The sequence below is a fragment of the Epinephelus fuscoguttatus genome, linkage group LG6 (genome assembly GCF_011397635.1).
Source record: "Epinephelus fuscoguttatus linkage group LG6, E.fuscoguttatus.final_Chr_v1".
In the NCBI taxonomy this organism is placed as follows: domain Eukaryota; kingdom Metazoa; phylum Chordata; class Actinopteri; order Perciformes; family Serranidae; genus Epinephelus; species Epinephelus fuscoguttatus.
In genome coordinates this window covers 888,251-903,508 of record NC_064757.1, presented here as the reverse complement: position 1 = coordinate 903,508, position 15,258 = coordinate 888,251, and the positions used below count along the sequence as shown (strand labels likewise).

The 15,258-nt window shown below is 40.0% G+C and overlaps 1 protein-coding gene and 1 long non-coding RNA gene across 2 annotated transcripts in view; both read left to right on the top strand.

Annotated features, from left to right (window-relative positions):
• Window positions 1-15,258, top strand: part of traf2a (Tnf receptor-associated factor 2a) — a 185,055-nt gene that overhangs the window by 40,354 nt on the left and 129,443 nt on the right. The window lies entirely within an intron of this gene.
• The window catches only part of LOC125890289 (uncharacterized), a 31,649-nt gene continuing 22,962 nt past the window's right edge, over window positions 6,572-15,258 (top strand). The window contains exons 1-3 of the long non-coding RNA XR_007449524.1: window positions 6,572-8,845; window positions 9,119-9,184; window positions 9,346-9,381. This is a non-coding gene — a long non-coding RNA (uncharacterized LOC125890289). The remainder of the gene's footprint in view (window positions 8,846-9,118; window positions 9,185-9,345; window positions 9,382-15,258) is intronic.

Here is a 15,258-nt window from a genome sequence, read left to right as displayed (position 1 = left end):
GCTCCTCTTAAAAAGAAGTTAAAAAAGCAAAGAAAGTTCGCTCCTTGGTATAACTCTCAAACCCGTAAGTTAAAACAAATATCGCGAAAGTTTGAAAGGAATTGGCGATTAACCAAACTGGAAAAATCTCGTTTAATCTGGGCAGACAGTCTCAAAACTTATAAGAGGGGCCTCCGCAATGCCAGAGCAAACTATTACTCAGCTTTAATAGAAGAAAACAAGAATAACCCCAGGTTTCTTTTCAGCACTGTAGCCAGGCTGACTGAGAGTCAAAGCTCTATTGAGCCTTGTATTCCTTTAGCCCTTAGCAGTAATGATTTTATGAGCTTTTTTAATGACAAAATTCTAACTATTAGAGGCAAAATTCATGACCTCCTGTCCTCAGATAGTAGGCCTACCTATCTAACCTTAAACACAGCTGTAAGACCTAATATATATTTAGATTGTTTCTCCCAAATTTCTCTTCAAGAATTGACCACAGTGATTTCTTCATCTAAATCATCAACGTGTCTCTTAGACCCCATCTCAACTAGGCTACTTAACCCTTAGATGCATAAGTGGGGTCAAAAATGACCCCAGGGGTTGTTTTTCTTCATTATCTATGGAATTAAAAGTTTTTATCATTTCATATTCCAGGTATTCCTCATGAAACATGTTTTTGACATGAGGCCATTTGCATTTAAAAAAAAATTGTATACATTTTAAGAAATTGTTGTTTTTGTATCACTACCCCACTCTTCCATAAGTGGGGTCAAAAATGACCCCTAGCATTTCCTATGGAATATCAAGGGTTAGACCTAGGAATCTTTGATTCTTATTGACTGTGACTGTCAGGTATACATTTACTGTTGCACTTACACATCTAATGCCAGCAGTCTCACCACCCAGGAGGATTTTTATACAGCAGCAGACATGTTGGTATTATATTCGTTTTATATCTTGGAATACATATGACGTTATAAAATGTGAACTTATTTTCTACATCCATGACTTTTGTGTGATAAAGTATAGTATTGTCATCAAATCAGCCTACTTTGTAGTTAGCTAACACTAGCTAACTACAGTGTAGGTACTAGTTAGCTAACTACTATGTAATGTTAGTACTGTAATGTTAGCTAGCTAGCATTACTGCATTTGTTGTGTAGAGATAAGCAGCCTTACTAAGATATTTATAGCTTCCTTGTGATAAAATCTTACCACTTTTGTGTGTGTGCTTGCGCGCATGTTAGGTAGCCTATTATGCTATTATTGATTATTCAGTGATGTCATTAGTAAGTGTGTGTGTGTGTGTGTGTGTGTGTGTGTGTGTGTGTGTGTGTGTGTAACATTACTGCATTTGTTGTGTAGATATAAGCAGACTTAGTATGATATTTATTGCTTCCTTGTAATAAAATGTAACCTGTTAGGTAGCCTATTATACTATTATTTATTATTCAATGATGTCAATATGATGTTAATAAAAAGTGATAAATGAACATGTTAATCATTAAATCACTCTTTTGTTGACCAAAATATAATACAAATCATCATCTTTAACCAAAATGAAAGAAATTGCTTAAGTTTATCACATAAAATGCATTGATTCTAATTGGGGTCATTTTTGACCCCACTTATGGAAGAGTGTAGGTATTGGTAGGTCATGCATCTAAGGGTTAAGGAGGTTTTACCTTTAGTTAACACTCATATATTAGATATGATCAATCTGTCCTTATTAACAGGCTATGTACCACAGTCTTTTAAGGTAGCTGTAATTAAACCTCTTCTAAAAAAGCCCACCCTGGATCCAGAGGTGTTAGCCAACTATAGACCAATATCTAATCTTCTCTTTATGTCAAAGATCCTTGAGAAAGTAGTCGCAGACCAGCTGTGTGATTTTCTCCATGATAATAATTTATTTGAGGAATTTCAGTCAGGATTGAGAGTGCATCATAGCACTGAGACAGCACTAGTTAAAATTACAAATGACCTTCTGATTGCTTCAGACAAAGGACTTGTCTCTGTACTTGTTTTATTAGATCTTAGTGCGGCGTTTGACACTATTGACCATCAAATTCTGCTACAGAGACTGGAACACTTAATTGGCCTAAAAGGTTCTGCACTAAGCTGGTTTAAATCTTATTTATCTGATCGTTTTCAGTTTGTTGACCTTCATAATGAATCATCCTTACGTACTAAAGTTTGTTTTGGAGTTCCGCAAGGTTCTGTGCTCGGACCAATCCTATTTATTCTATATATGCTTCCTTTAGGCAACATCGTTAGAAATCACTTTGTTAATTTCCATTGTTATGCGGATGATACACAGTTGTATTTATCGATGAAGCCAGAAGAAAGTAATCAATTAACTAAACTCCATAACTGCCTTAAAGACATAAAAACCTGGACGAGCACCAATTTCCTGGTGTTAAATTCAGACAAAACTGAAATTATTGTTCTTGGCCCCAAACAACTCAGAGACTCTTTATCTGATTACATAGTTTCTCTAGATGGCATTGCTCTGGCCTCTACCAGTACCGTAAGAAACCTCGGAGTAATATTTGATCAAGATTTGTCTTTTAATTCTCATTTAAAAGCAAACCTCACGGACTGCATTTTTTTATCTGCGTAATATTGCGAAAATTAGGCCTATCCTGACCCGAAAAGATGCAGAAAAATTGGTCCACGCTTTTGTTACCTCAAGGCTGGATTACTGTAACTCTCTATTATCAGGTAGCTCTAATAAGTCCTTAAAAACTCTCCAGCTAATTCAGAATGCAGCAGCATGTGTACTAACAGGATCTAAGAAACGAGATCATATTTCTCCTGTTTTAGCTTCTCTGCGCTGGCTCCCTGTAAAATCCAGAATTAAATTTAAAATACTACTGTTAACTTATAAAGCTCTAAATGGTCAAGCTCCGTCATATCTTAGAGAGCTCATAGTGCCTTATTATCCCACCAGAACACTGCGCTCTGAGAACGCACCGGGCACCTTCTCTCCTTCTCTCTCTCCCTCTCTCTCTCTCTCTCTCTCTCTCTCTCTCTCTCTCTCGTATTCTATTACTGCATCTTGCTAACTCGGCCATTCTGGATGTTACTAACTCAGCTTCTTCTCTGGAGCCTTTGTGCTCCACTGTCTCTCAGATTAACTCATCGCAGCGGTGCCTGGATAGCGTGACGTGTGTGGTTGTGCTGCTGCCGTGGTCCTGCCAGGTGCCTCCTGCTTCTGCTGCTGCTGCTGCCATCATCATCATCATCATCATTATTTTGTCTCATATTTTCTACTTTCAGTGGATGTGAGGCATATTCCCTGGATCAGTGATCTAAAGTGACTTCAACCAGCTGCTGACTGTATTTCTGAGTTGTGAGTTTAAGGGAAACTTTTTTCAACCTGGAAGGAAAGAAAGTAAGGAGGAAGGAGGAAAAACGGATGGAGGGGAAGAAGGGAGGAATGCTTCTACTGTTATTATACACATATGATTATTATCACACATGTATACTGCCAGATACTAATATATACTTTCAACATATTGTACCACAGTGGCTAGAACTATAACGATAATATTATTACTTTCATTAATGTTGTTGTAAGCTACTGTCATTACCGTCTGTCCTGCATCTCTCTCTCTCTCTCTCTCTCTCTCTCTCTCTCTAATTTATTATGCTGATCTGTTCTGTACGACATCTATTGCATGTCTGTCCGTCCTGGAAGAGGGATCCCTCCTCAGTTGCTCTTCCTGAGGTTTCTACCATTTTTTTGGGGGGAATTTTTCCTTATCCTCTGTGAGGGTCCAAAGGACAGAGGGATGTTGTATGCTGTAAAGCCCTGTGAGGCAAATTGTGATTTGTGATATTGGGCTTTATAAATAAAACTGATTGAATTGATTGATAGTTCGCTGCTTGGAGCATCAAGGCTGGGGATTTATTGAGTGCTGCAGGCTCTTGGGATGTTCTTCCGGGCTGCCTGGTGCACTAGCTTGGTGAAGATTTCATAGTTTTTTGGGTCTGCTGGAAGGTGGGTGATCTTCCGTTCAAGATCTTCTTGGAAGCCAGGCCAGTTCGCTTTCCCAAAGTTGAATCTTCTCTGGAAAGGAACTGTGGCTGGGGTAACTGCAGCATTGACTATAAGGCCAATGGGGTGGTGTTGGTTTTTTGGTGGTGGCTCCAGTACCAGCTTCTTGCTCAATCCAGAGATGCTATGGCTGACAAACACGATATCAGGGTTGTAGCCGACTTTTCATAGCCCACTATTAAAGGACTTTGGTTGTTTAGCATCATGGATCAGGTAGAGCTGGTTGGTTTCGGCCCATGCTTCCACTGCATCTCCATTTGCGTTGTTTCCAGTGTATCCCTATTGTGAGCTGTGGCTGTTGAAGTCTCCAATCACTATCCTTGGTTTCCCAGATGATGGTATTTCTGGCATCAGGAAAGGTGTGGGAGGTGGTTTGTAGACAGAGGTGATGGCAATTCCTCTGAGCTCAGCGGTTAGGACCTCAGTGTTGTTTTCATCGCTCTTTGATGTTGATTGTCCCATTTTTTGCAAGCATGACGCTTCCATGTTTCTCATGTGGTCTTTCTATGAGAGTGGCCATGCCTTCCACCCGAGGGCAGGGGTGTTTGGGTCCGCGGTGGGTTTCTTGAAGGCAGAGAATATCACAATGATGCTCTCTGCAGAGTTTGGCAACAAGTTCTTCTTTGGTTGCAGACAGACCTTCAACATTTAGAGATATGATGGTCAAAGCTGGCTTTGAAGCGGCTGATGAGCCAGTTGTCATCATGTGCCAATCCTCTCTGTCTCTTAACACACACTCTCTTTGCGTTGCACCATTTACAATGTCTTATAATACTGCTAAAGCAGCCATTGGTATTTTCTGCACCACTTTGCGCATGCTTTTATATCCACTCATCTAATTGCAGACACGTGGGTGTGTTAATTGTTCATCAGTGTTAATTGTTCATGTGTCTCTGAGGACTAATTGTTTTCACATTTATTTATTATAACAGTTTCCCAGCATCACCCATCACACCTCACATGAAAGTTAAACTTGTTCAGTCTCTTTCTGATTGTAGAGGCATGCACTTTCACATCAACAGTAGCAAGAAACTGCTGTAGGTCCTGTGATGACATTTTAGGGTTTTTGGAGACTTCTTTTAGCATCTTGCGGTCTGCTCTCGGGGTGAACTTGCTTTGACAGCACGACCTGGGCACTGGGTGTCCTTATTTATTCTTCACCAGAAATTGCATTTTTTTAAAAAAAATTACAATTTACAGAAAGTTTTAAAAAGTCTTTTCTTCAGTTTTAATTTTTTTTAGGTATATTCCTTGAATCTCTCAGTATTGTCAAAATTGATATTAAATATCCATATGGGTGTCCCAATTTGTTATATATATATATATATATATATATATATATATATATATATATATATATATATATATATATATCCTTAGCAGTGGTTTCCTAGCATATATATACAGTACAGGCCAAAAGTTTGGACACACCTTCTCATTCAATGCGTTTTCTTTATTTTCATGACTATTTACATTGTAGATTCTCACTGAAGGCATCAAAACTATGAATGAACACATGTGGAGTTATGTACTTAACAAAAAAGGTGAAATAACTGAAAACATGTTTTATATTCTAGTTTCTTCAAAATAGCCACCCTTTGCTCTCATTACTGCTTTGCACACTCTTGGCATTCTCTCGATGAGATTCAAGAGGTAGTCACCTGAAATGGTTTTCCAGCAGTCTTGAAGGAGTTCCCAGAGGTGTTTAGCACTTGTTGGCCCCTTTGCCTTCACTTCTGCTTGTTGCCTCTCCTTAGCAGTGGTTTCCTAGCAGCTATTTGACCATGAAGGCCTGATTCGCGCAGTCTCCTCTTAACAGTTGTTCTAGAGATGGGTCTGCTGCTAGAACTCTGTGTGGCATTCATCTGGTCTCTGATCTGAGCTGCTGTTAACTTGCCATTTCTGAGGCTGGTGACTCGGATGAACTTATCCTCAGAAGCAGAGGTGACTCTTGGTCTTCCTTTCCTGGGTCGGTCCTCATGTGTGCCAGTTTCGTTGTAGCGCTTGATGGTTTTTGCGACTCCACTTGGGGACACATTTAAAGTTTTTGCAATTTTCCGGACTGACTGACCTTCATTTCTTAAAGTAATGATGGCCACTCGTTTTTCTTTAGTTAGCTGATTGGTTCTTGCCATAATATGCATTTTAACAGTTGTCCAATAGGGCTGTCGGCTGTGTATTAACCTGACTTCTGCACAACACAACTGATGGTCCCAACCCCATTGATAAAGCAAGAAATTCCACTAATTAACCCTGATAAGGCACACCTGTGAAGTGGAAACCATTTCAGGTGACTACCTCTTGAAGCTCATGGAGAGAATGCCAAGAGTGTGCAAAGCCGTAATCAGAGCAAAGGGTGGCTATTTTGAAGAAACTAGAATATAAAACATGTTTTCAGTTATTTCACCTTTTTTTGTTAAGTACATAACTCCACATGTGTTCATTCATAGTTTTGATGCCTTCAGTGAGAATCTACAATGTAAATAGTCATGAAAATAAAGAAAACGCATTGAATGAGAAGGTGTGTCCAAACTTTTGGCCTGTACTGTATATGTGTATATGTATGTATGTATGTATGTATATATACTTCTGGAAGTGAAGCTGGAGGGCAGAAAGTTTTTCTTACAACTAATTTACGAGGAACAAGAACTGCAGCTTTTAAATACCTCTTTCTGTGCATATGCACATAAATGTGTATATTAAAAACTGGAAAAGGGTTTCATGTAAAGATAGAACAAAAGTTTTTGTACACTCTTTGATATTACCTTTCCAAACAAAAAAATTAAAAGAAATACAGTAACTGCAGTGTTGGAAAAGAGTGATATAAACTTTGATCTATATAGCCTTTACTTTGTCAGCTAGCTATTGAACGTAAATTAAAATGATAATTATTAGTCATAGACTGTAAAAATAATAACTACCACAACATCACCCAGTGGTTTGTAGACTCTCATTTTGAAGCCTCACGTCTGGCATTTTCACAGTAGCCATCTTGGTTTTGTGGAACCAGAAATGACTATATTTGGGTGAGAGGGTGGAGCTGTGGAAGACTGAGGGGTGGATCTCACTGAGATTCTGAGGACACTATCAACAGACAGCCTGTCATTTAGAGCAGTCTGGTCTTGAAACGTGCTTAACTTTAAACCTGAAAAAAAGGTAAATTGGTGAGTTTTGTAAAAATTGTTTTTCTAACAAACATGTTTATGTCGGCTGTAAAGGTGGGCCTTTCAACATGGCAGAGTGTGGGGTTGACTGGCTTCTGGAGTCAGCCTCAAGTGTCTGTACAAAGAACTGCAGTCTTAGGCACTTTCATGTTGGCTTCAGTTTTCAGCCCCAGAGTTTGATGGTTGTTATTATTATTATTACTACTACAGGTGAATTGTATGTACAGTATATTAAATACCTTTAATATATGTGATCCTGCTTTACATGTTTCTGTCTTTCTTCCTTTTTTGCAGGCTTTACCACAAGCTTTTCCAGAGAACTTATAGTTCACCGTCAGGAGGGGAGATGCTGGTAGACCTCAAGGATAGGCTAGATCAGTACAACACGGTGCAAGGGGAAACCAGCGCAAATATGCCAAAAACTGAAGACCGTCAGGTGGTCATCACCATATGTACCCAGGCCATGAAATGGGTGCACACAAAGATGAGAGAGAGTGGAGAAATGATCTTTGTGGGTTCACCAGGTATTTGTCCTTCTCACCCACTCCATGGCTGGAGCATTGCCATTGGGTGTGCTCATAATGACATCAGAGAGCCAGTCCACCATTACATGAGGACTTCAACTACTGCTAACCTTTTTTGCCTAGTGGTATTTTTTTGGACGGGAACAGCCTCAACTCATCATGACGAGGGACTGCAGATCTCTGCGGCAGTCCCTCCATGTAGTTTTCCCTAAAGCCAGCCTGCTTCTGTGCATGTTCCACCAAGCGCACACAATAATGTTGCTAAGCAAGACCGACCACAGCTGCCACATTTATTCAAGAGCCTTGTATATGCTAACTCAACTCTATTACTGTACTTAGTGATAGAGTACAAAGATGTCTTCCTGATCATGTTGCAATGAAATATCTTGGATTCCTACACCACCTCGCAGAGGTGTGTTCTCTTTCTTAGGCTTCATACAACACGTGATCACTATATTTGCAATACACTATAACCATCTTTCTGTATGCTATAACTATCTGCAGCCTTACCGATTAATGGTCTGTTGTATGATGACTACAGGTGCATGGGAGACATGAAGAGTCTGTCTTCGCAATGATCTTTCAACAGGAGACAACACTATCAATTTTGTGGAGTGTTCTGCCAATGTGGTGAAGGAGAAGATCCTCCACAGGATGAAGGCATACAGTGCTACTCAGCTGGTAGATGTTGTTGCCACCAGGATGGCCTACTACATTGGTTGCCTCACTGACATAGCAAACAACAGAAGGGCTGGGGTTTCCAGATTAAAGTGTGTCCTTCATGAAAGTGATGTGGAATGTGGAAAGATTGCACCAGTTTGGAGTATGTGTTGTATTTTTGTCTTGTAATATTTTCTATTATGATGTAAAATGAAATACATGGTTTGCATCGTTTTTACAGGTAGACCAGAACCAGTACGTGGTTTCAAGCAAAACATCAGAGTTGAAGTACAATGTCAACACAGCAACTGGATGCTGCATGTGTCCAGTTGGAGTCACTGGTGCACTGTGCAAACATCAAATTGCAGTTTTGAATAAGTTTGGTTAACATAAGAGCTTTCCACACATCAGCACACCTCAGACGAGAAGGCTCTACAATGAGATTTCAACTGGTGAGTTATGGTTGATGCCGTTTGTTGCAGCCATTTGGTATTTTCCAATTTATATATGGATTGATATAGGATTATCTTGACCATGCTTCTGCTAACATGTTCACCGATGCCATGTGAGTGACTTTGAAGAATTCAGTAGGTATCAGAACATGAGAACCCCAGTATTATTGACAATAGAGTCACACAACACATTATGGTACTTTATGTGTTCCATCTGAGTGACAATAAATATTCTGTTCTACTCTATTCTTTATATTCTTTTCTATCTACTAGTTTTGGGCAGGGCTCATGAGGAGAGCATGAATGAGAGTCCATCAGTTGCCAAATCTAGTACCCCAGGTCAGTGAAATTGCATTAGAAGTTTGTTGAATAATGTCTTTGATGTAGTAAAGCAACATGAATCAAATTTTATGGGACTATGGAAACAGAATATATGCTAAGGCTTTCTACAAATAGATTTAAATAGAGCTCTCTCTCTCTCACTCTCACTCTCCTTTTAGGTGGTGAAGGTGTTGTCAGTGCCGGTCTTGGACAAGGTAAAATCATTATAATTCTTTCATACTGACAATTTGGGTTATTAGCAGCTGTGTAGAGCCCCCTCATTCAGACTGAGTGACCTGGGGCACAGGCACTACCTAATGATGTGGGTAGTGGAGCTGAGCTATTTGATCTGTGGCAGTCCTTTCACACTGAGCTAAAACCCAAGTGACTTACCCCATTTGTCTTGGGTCTGAAAGGGGTATTAGTGACAATGCTTTTTGCAAGTTTGTACATTTCAGTATGGCAAATAATAAAGATTATAACATGACTTTTTTAATGCACAATTGACAAGTAATGAGACAACAAGACGCAGCTTTATCAAAGGGTTGGGCGATATGACCAAAAATGCTAAAACAATAAAATATTATATCAGTCGATACATATATTTATCACAGTAAATGTCAGATCTTTATTTTTTTCAAGTTTAAAGGCTGATATTTGCTCCTTAGTGAAAGTAAGAAACCAGACGGCAGGATTCCTGCTGGTCCTTAAAATGTTCTAAAAGGCACTAAGTTATCCATCCATCCATTTTTGTAACCGCTTATCCTCTTGAGGTTCACAGAGGGATGGAGCCTATCCCAGCTGACATTGAGCGAGAGGCAGGGTACACCCTGGACAGGTCACCAGACTGTCACAGGGTTGACACATAGAGACAGACAACCATTCACACTCACATTTACACCTACAGACAATTTAGAGTCACCAATTAACCAATCGCCAACCTGCATGTCTTTAGACTGTGGAAGGAAGCCGGAGTACCCAGAGAAAACCCACGCTGACATGGGGAGAACATGCAAACTCCGCACAGAAGGGCTCCCACCTGGGATCAAACCAGGAACCCTCTTGCTGTGAGGCGACAGTGCTAACCACTAAAATGTTAAAACAATAAAATATTATATCAGTCGATACAGATATTTACCACGATAAATGTCAGATATTTATTTTTTTCAAGCTTAAAGGCTGATATTTGCTCCTGAGTCAAAGTTGAAGAAACCAGATGGCAGGGTTCCTGCTGGTCCTTAAAATTACTGTACACTGGACGACATGGGGAAGTGCAAATTCAACAAGAATTGGCTATTTAAACCAGATTGTGCAGCATGGCTGACAAAGGTAAACATAATGCATAAGAGATTTGGTGTATGTTATTCAAAAAGCTTTTCAAACTTGGCACAATGGGAATCAAGGCAGTTGAATCCCAAAGAGTGAGAAACACAAAATCACCAAGAAAACCTGCCAACAAATGCCAAGTGTTTCCCTGTTGTGTTCTAGCCTTGTCGCTGCCACACCTCTTCCCCCATCTCTGATACCATCACCAGGGTCAGCAGCAACATTAGGATGCATGTCTGCACAGTTACTGTGGTGCCTGAACAGGGTAACAAAACAATAATCATACAAGCCAAATGAGTGAGTAGGGGTCATGTTATCCGAAATCTGTTGGTTCATGTTCTTTTTTCTAGTTGTTATTGCTTATTGTAAAATTAGCCTTAAATTTGATCCCACTTGGTATTAAAAAGTCTTCTTCAAAGTTCTTTTTATTGAATTTGCAATTTACACAGATATATACACACGCACAAAAAAACAACAAAAAAACAACAACACAATACCCACCCCAAAAACGCACAACCCTTACCCCCTGCTGTCACTCTGTTGGTTAAACTTGTTTCACATTACAGAGAGGAGAGATGTACAACATGGTATGCACATATCAATATGAACTTAATTAGAGATCCTGGGTATTTAAAGGCACTCAGTAAGGTAAAATGAAATTGAAAAATAAAAAGTATTGGACTTGAAATAAGACATGTGCAGAAGCAGCCCATCCAGGTCTGATGTGTCGAAAAACGTGTGTCAAGGGCTTGTCAAAGAATGTCAGGAAAGACGTCCACACTTGAACAAATTTCTTTTTGGAACCTTGTAGTGTATACCTGATTTTTTTCAAGCTTCAGGTTAAACAACACATCCCTTATCCAGTGAAAGAGGGTGGGGCAGCATCTTTCCACGTCAAAAGTATCAGGAGCATGAAGCACAACCACCTCAAGGCTACAACACATCAGCTACACTGCCTGTTTCTCCCCTGTTTTTTTTCTTTCTTTCATTTGTTTGTTCATTTGTTTGTTTTTCCTCCTTCTTCTCCGCATGCACTGTCACTATATAACTCAGGACTTAAGCACCTACCCCCTCCCCCTTGCTTGTTTCCTTACTTTCCCCCTGACACACTTTGGTGTATCACGGCCCTCTCTGACTCATATTAGGAAGTTTTTCCAATAAAGGCTGTTAGGCTAGTCTCCAGGGAGGGTGGGTGATGGTCACAACCACGCATTATGGGTATAAAATACTTGACTGCAAGATTAACAGTGCATCAATCTTCACAAGAAGCTTACACCCTTTAGTGGCGCTAAGCTATGAAGACCAATGCAGACAAGTATTAAAAAAAAAAAAAGTATCAGGAGCCAAGCCAGGAGGGTAGTAAAGGCAACAACTTTCTGACCCCCCACAGGTAGCTGCATACCTTCGGGAGTAATTCCGAATAGTGATATGAGAGGGTTTGGATCAAGTTAAACTGTGAATATGGACTGTGGATATATTTTAGCTAGTTTGGATTTGGAGAGATGCACCTGGTGTACCACTTTAAATTGAAGGAAAGAGCATCAAGCATACATGGAGGAGGAGTGAACTCTTTTCAGAATCTTATCCCAAGTTCCCTCATTGATTGTTATTTGCCTATCCTGTTCCCATGCGGTTCTGATACCATACAAGGAAGGACAGTCTAAATTAGAGATTAGCCCAAGTATAAATGAAATTCCGCCCTTGTTTGTGGGGTTAGAGGACATGATGTTGTCAATTATTTTGTTAGAGGGTTTATTAGGAAATCGGGGACAAACCCATTAATGCCTAATCTGTAAATATGTAAAATGGGAACTGGGTATACTAAATTTCTTTGACAGCTGTTCAAAAGAGGCAAATTAGTTAACAATAAAGATTTCATTGAAACATTTCAGGCCCCTCCCATGCCACAGATGAAATGCTGTATCTAGTATTGAAGGTGGGAAAGGGTGATTAAATGCCACTGGGCTAGAAAGGCATGTATCTTGTAGATTGAAATGTTTTCTTAACTGTGAGTAGATTTTGAGGGAGTTACTGACTACTGGAGTAATATTGGACAGGTTTCGAGGTAAAAGCATTGATGTGCCAATTAGAGCTGGTAGAGAAACAGGGCCACAAAGATGTGTCTCCATGCCTACCCAGGAAGGACAATTTTTGTCTAGATGGTGGTGAGTCCAGTATGACAAGTTGGCTGCCCAGTAATAAAATCTGAAATTTGGAAGGGCCATACCTTCATCATGTTTCGCTCTTTACAGGTAATCTTTATACAAGCGTGGCTGTTTACCATTCCAAATATATTGATATATTGAGTGATATTATTGAGTCTAATTTTTTTAAATGTGTACCAGGGATAAATACAGGCAAACACTGAAACAAGTACTTTGGACGCACGGTCATCTTGACTGCGTTAATTCTGCCTATGGGGGGATGGAGAGAGGGGACCAATTACCCAAATCCTGTTTGGCTCATCAGTTTACCAAAGTTTTGCTTAAAGAGATCTGTAAAATTCTTTGTCACTGTAACTCCCTGGTAAGTAAAGCTATCCATAGTTATTCTGAAACGTAATCTGATGTTCTGAAGTGTTGAAATGTCCAGATTTAATGGGAATAACTCGCTTTCATGGAGGTTTAATTTATAACCTGAGATCTCCCCAAACTGCTGTAACAGATGAAGGATTAAAGGAATTGCAGTCTCAGCATGAGACTCATAAAGAAGGAGATCATTGGCATAAAGGGATACTTTATGTACTGTGTTTCCTCTGTTTATACACGGTATGGAGTTATTAGATCTTATGGCTAAAGCCAGGGGCTCGGTGGCCAGGACAAAAAGAAGAGAGCTCAGAGGGCATCCCTGGCGAGTTCCTCGATGCAGATCAAAAGGTTGTGAGTATAAATTATTAGTCAAGACCATAGCTGAGGGGCTGGAGTACAATAGTTTGATCCAGGATATGAACGTTTCCTCGGCAGTAGCTCAGTCCATAGGGACTTGGGTTGGGAACTGGAGGGTCGTCTGTTCAAGTCCAGACCAAATATGGAGCGTGAACTGGTGGCTGGAGAGGTGCCAGTTCACCTCCTTGCCACTGCTGAGGTGCCCTTGAGCAAGGCACTAAACCCCCCAACCGCTTGGGGCGCCTGACCAAGGCAGCCCCCTCACTCTGACATCTCTCCACTTTGTGCATGTATAGGTCCTGTTTGTGCATGTGTGTGTCTTTCAGACCTGTGTGTTAATGACAAAAGAGTGAAAAAATTGAAATTCCCCCCAGGGGGATTAATAAAGTATATAAAATATATATATATATATATAAAAAAAAAAAAAAAAAAATCTGAATCTCCTTAAGGTCTCAAAGAGGCAATCCCATTCTCCTTTATCAAATGCCTTCTCTGCATCCATGGAAAGAAGGCATTCTGAAGAGTTCTGGCAAGAATACATAATGTTAAACAAGCGCCGGATACTAAAAAAGGAGCATCTTTTCTTGACAAAGTCTGTCTGATCTGGAGATATAATACTAGGCAAAACATCTTCAAAACGGCGAGCTAGTATTTTAGCTAGTATTTTACAATCTGTGTTTAACAGAGAGATTGGTCTGTATGATCTGCAGTCTAAAGGATCCTTGTTATTTTTTTGCCAGTTACGTTATACACGCCTGATTTAAAGTGGTTGGGAGAGATCATGATTTCAGTGAGTCTGAAAACATGGCTGACAAAATGGGGGTTAGCTGTGTAGAGAATGTGACGTAGAATTCACTCGGCAGACCATCTGGACCTGGTGAATTTTGAATTTGTAGTGATTTAATGGCTACTGTTATTTCTTGTTGCGTGAATGGTTTATCCGAATCTGAGACCGGATCTGGGGACAGAGATGGGATACCTAGATCCTTAAAAAAGTCCTGCATGGCATTAAGATTGGAGGAATTGCTTGAAGTATAAAGTTTACAGTAAAAACCTTTAAAGATATTATTAATTTCTTGTTGGTCTGTAGTAACATTGCCAGTCTGAGAGACCACCCCACTGATAATTTGTTTGGCTCTCGCACCCCTCAGTTGTCTAGCCAAAATGTCCCCCGCCTTTTCACCATGTTCGTATACAGTGCTGTTCGTATATACAGTGGTGGAAAAAAGTTTTCGGACACCCCATGCATTTGTGAAATATTACATTAAGAATCACTCTCAGGTCTTCAAGTGCAATTTCTTTTAGTACAGTCACAGCCAAAATAATAAATAAATCCTAAAAAAGCCATTAAAAACTTAAAATTGATTGATTCCATAAAAATACATAAGAAATTTTGAGTATTGGGTCATTTTGGTACCAGTGATGAAGGTCGTTCTTTTTATTAAAAGACACAATTTTTGTTGCCAAGCTTCGTGTCTACATAAAGCCAGCACATTTGAAAGCTCTTCAGACACAAAAATGGCTAAAACAAGGAACCTAACGCAGGAAACACGCCTGAAGATAAAGATTCTCAGCCAGGAAGTGTACAGCTGCCGCCAGATAGCCAGGAAGTGCAGATGCAGTCCTTCAGCAGTTGGATACACTCTGTAGAAATATAGATGAACCAACAGCTTGGAAGACAAACTAAGATCTAGGCGTCCAAGGGTTTCTTCAGCAAGAAAAGACCACATCCTGATCCGCATGTGCAGGCAAAACCGCCGAATGACATCACAGGAGCTTCAGCAGCAGTGGTCAAACCAAACTGGTGTCCAGTGTTCCACCCGCACTGTACGTGGCCGACTTTTAGATCATGGCTTAAGGTCCTACAAGGCTATCAAGAAG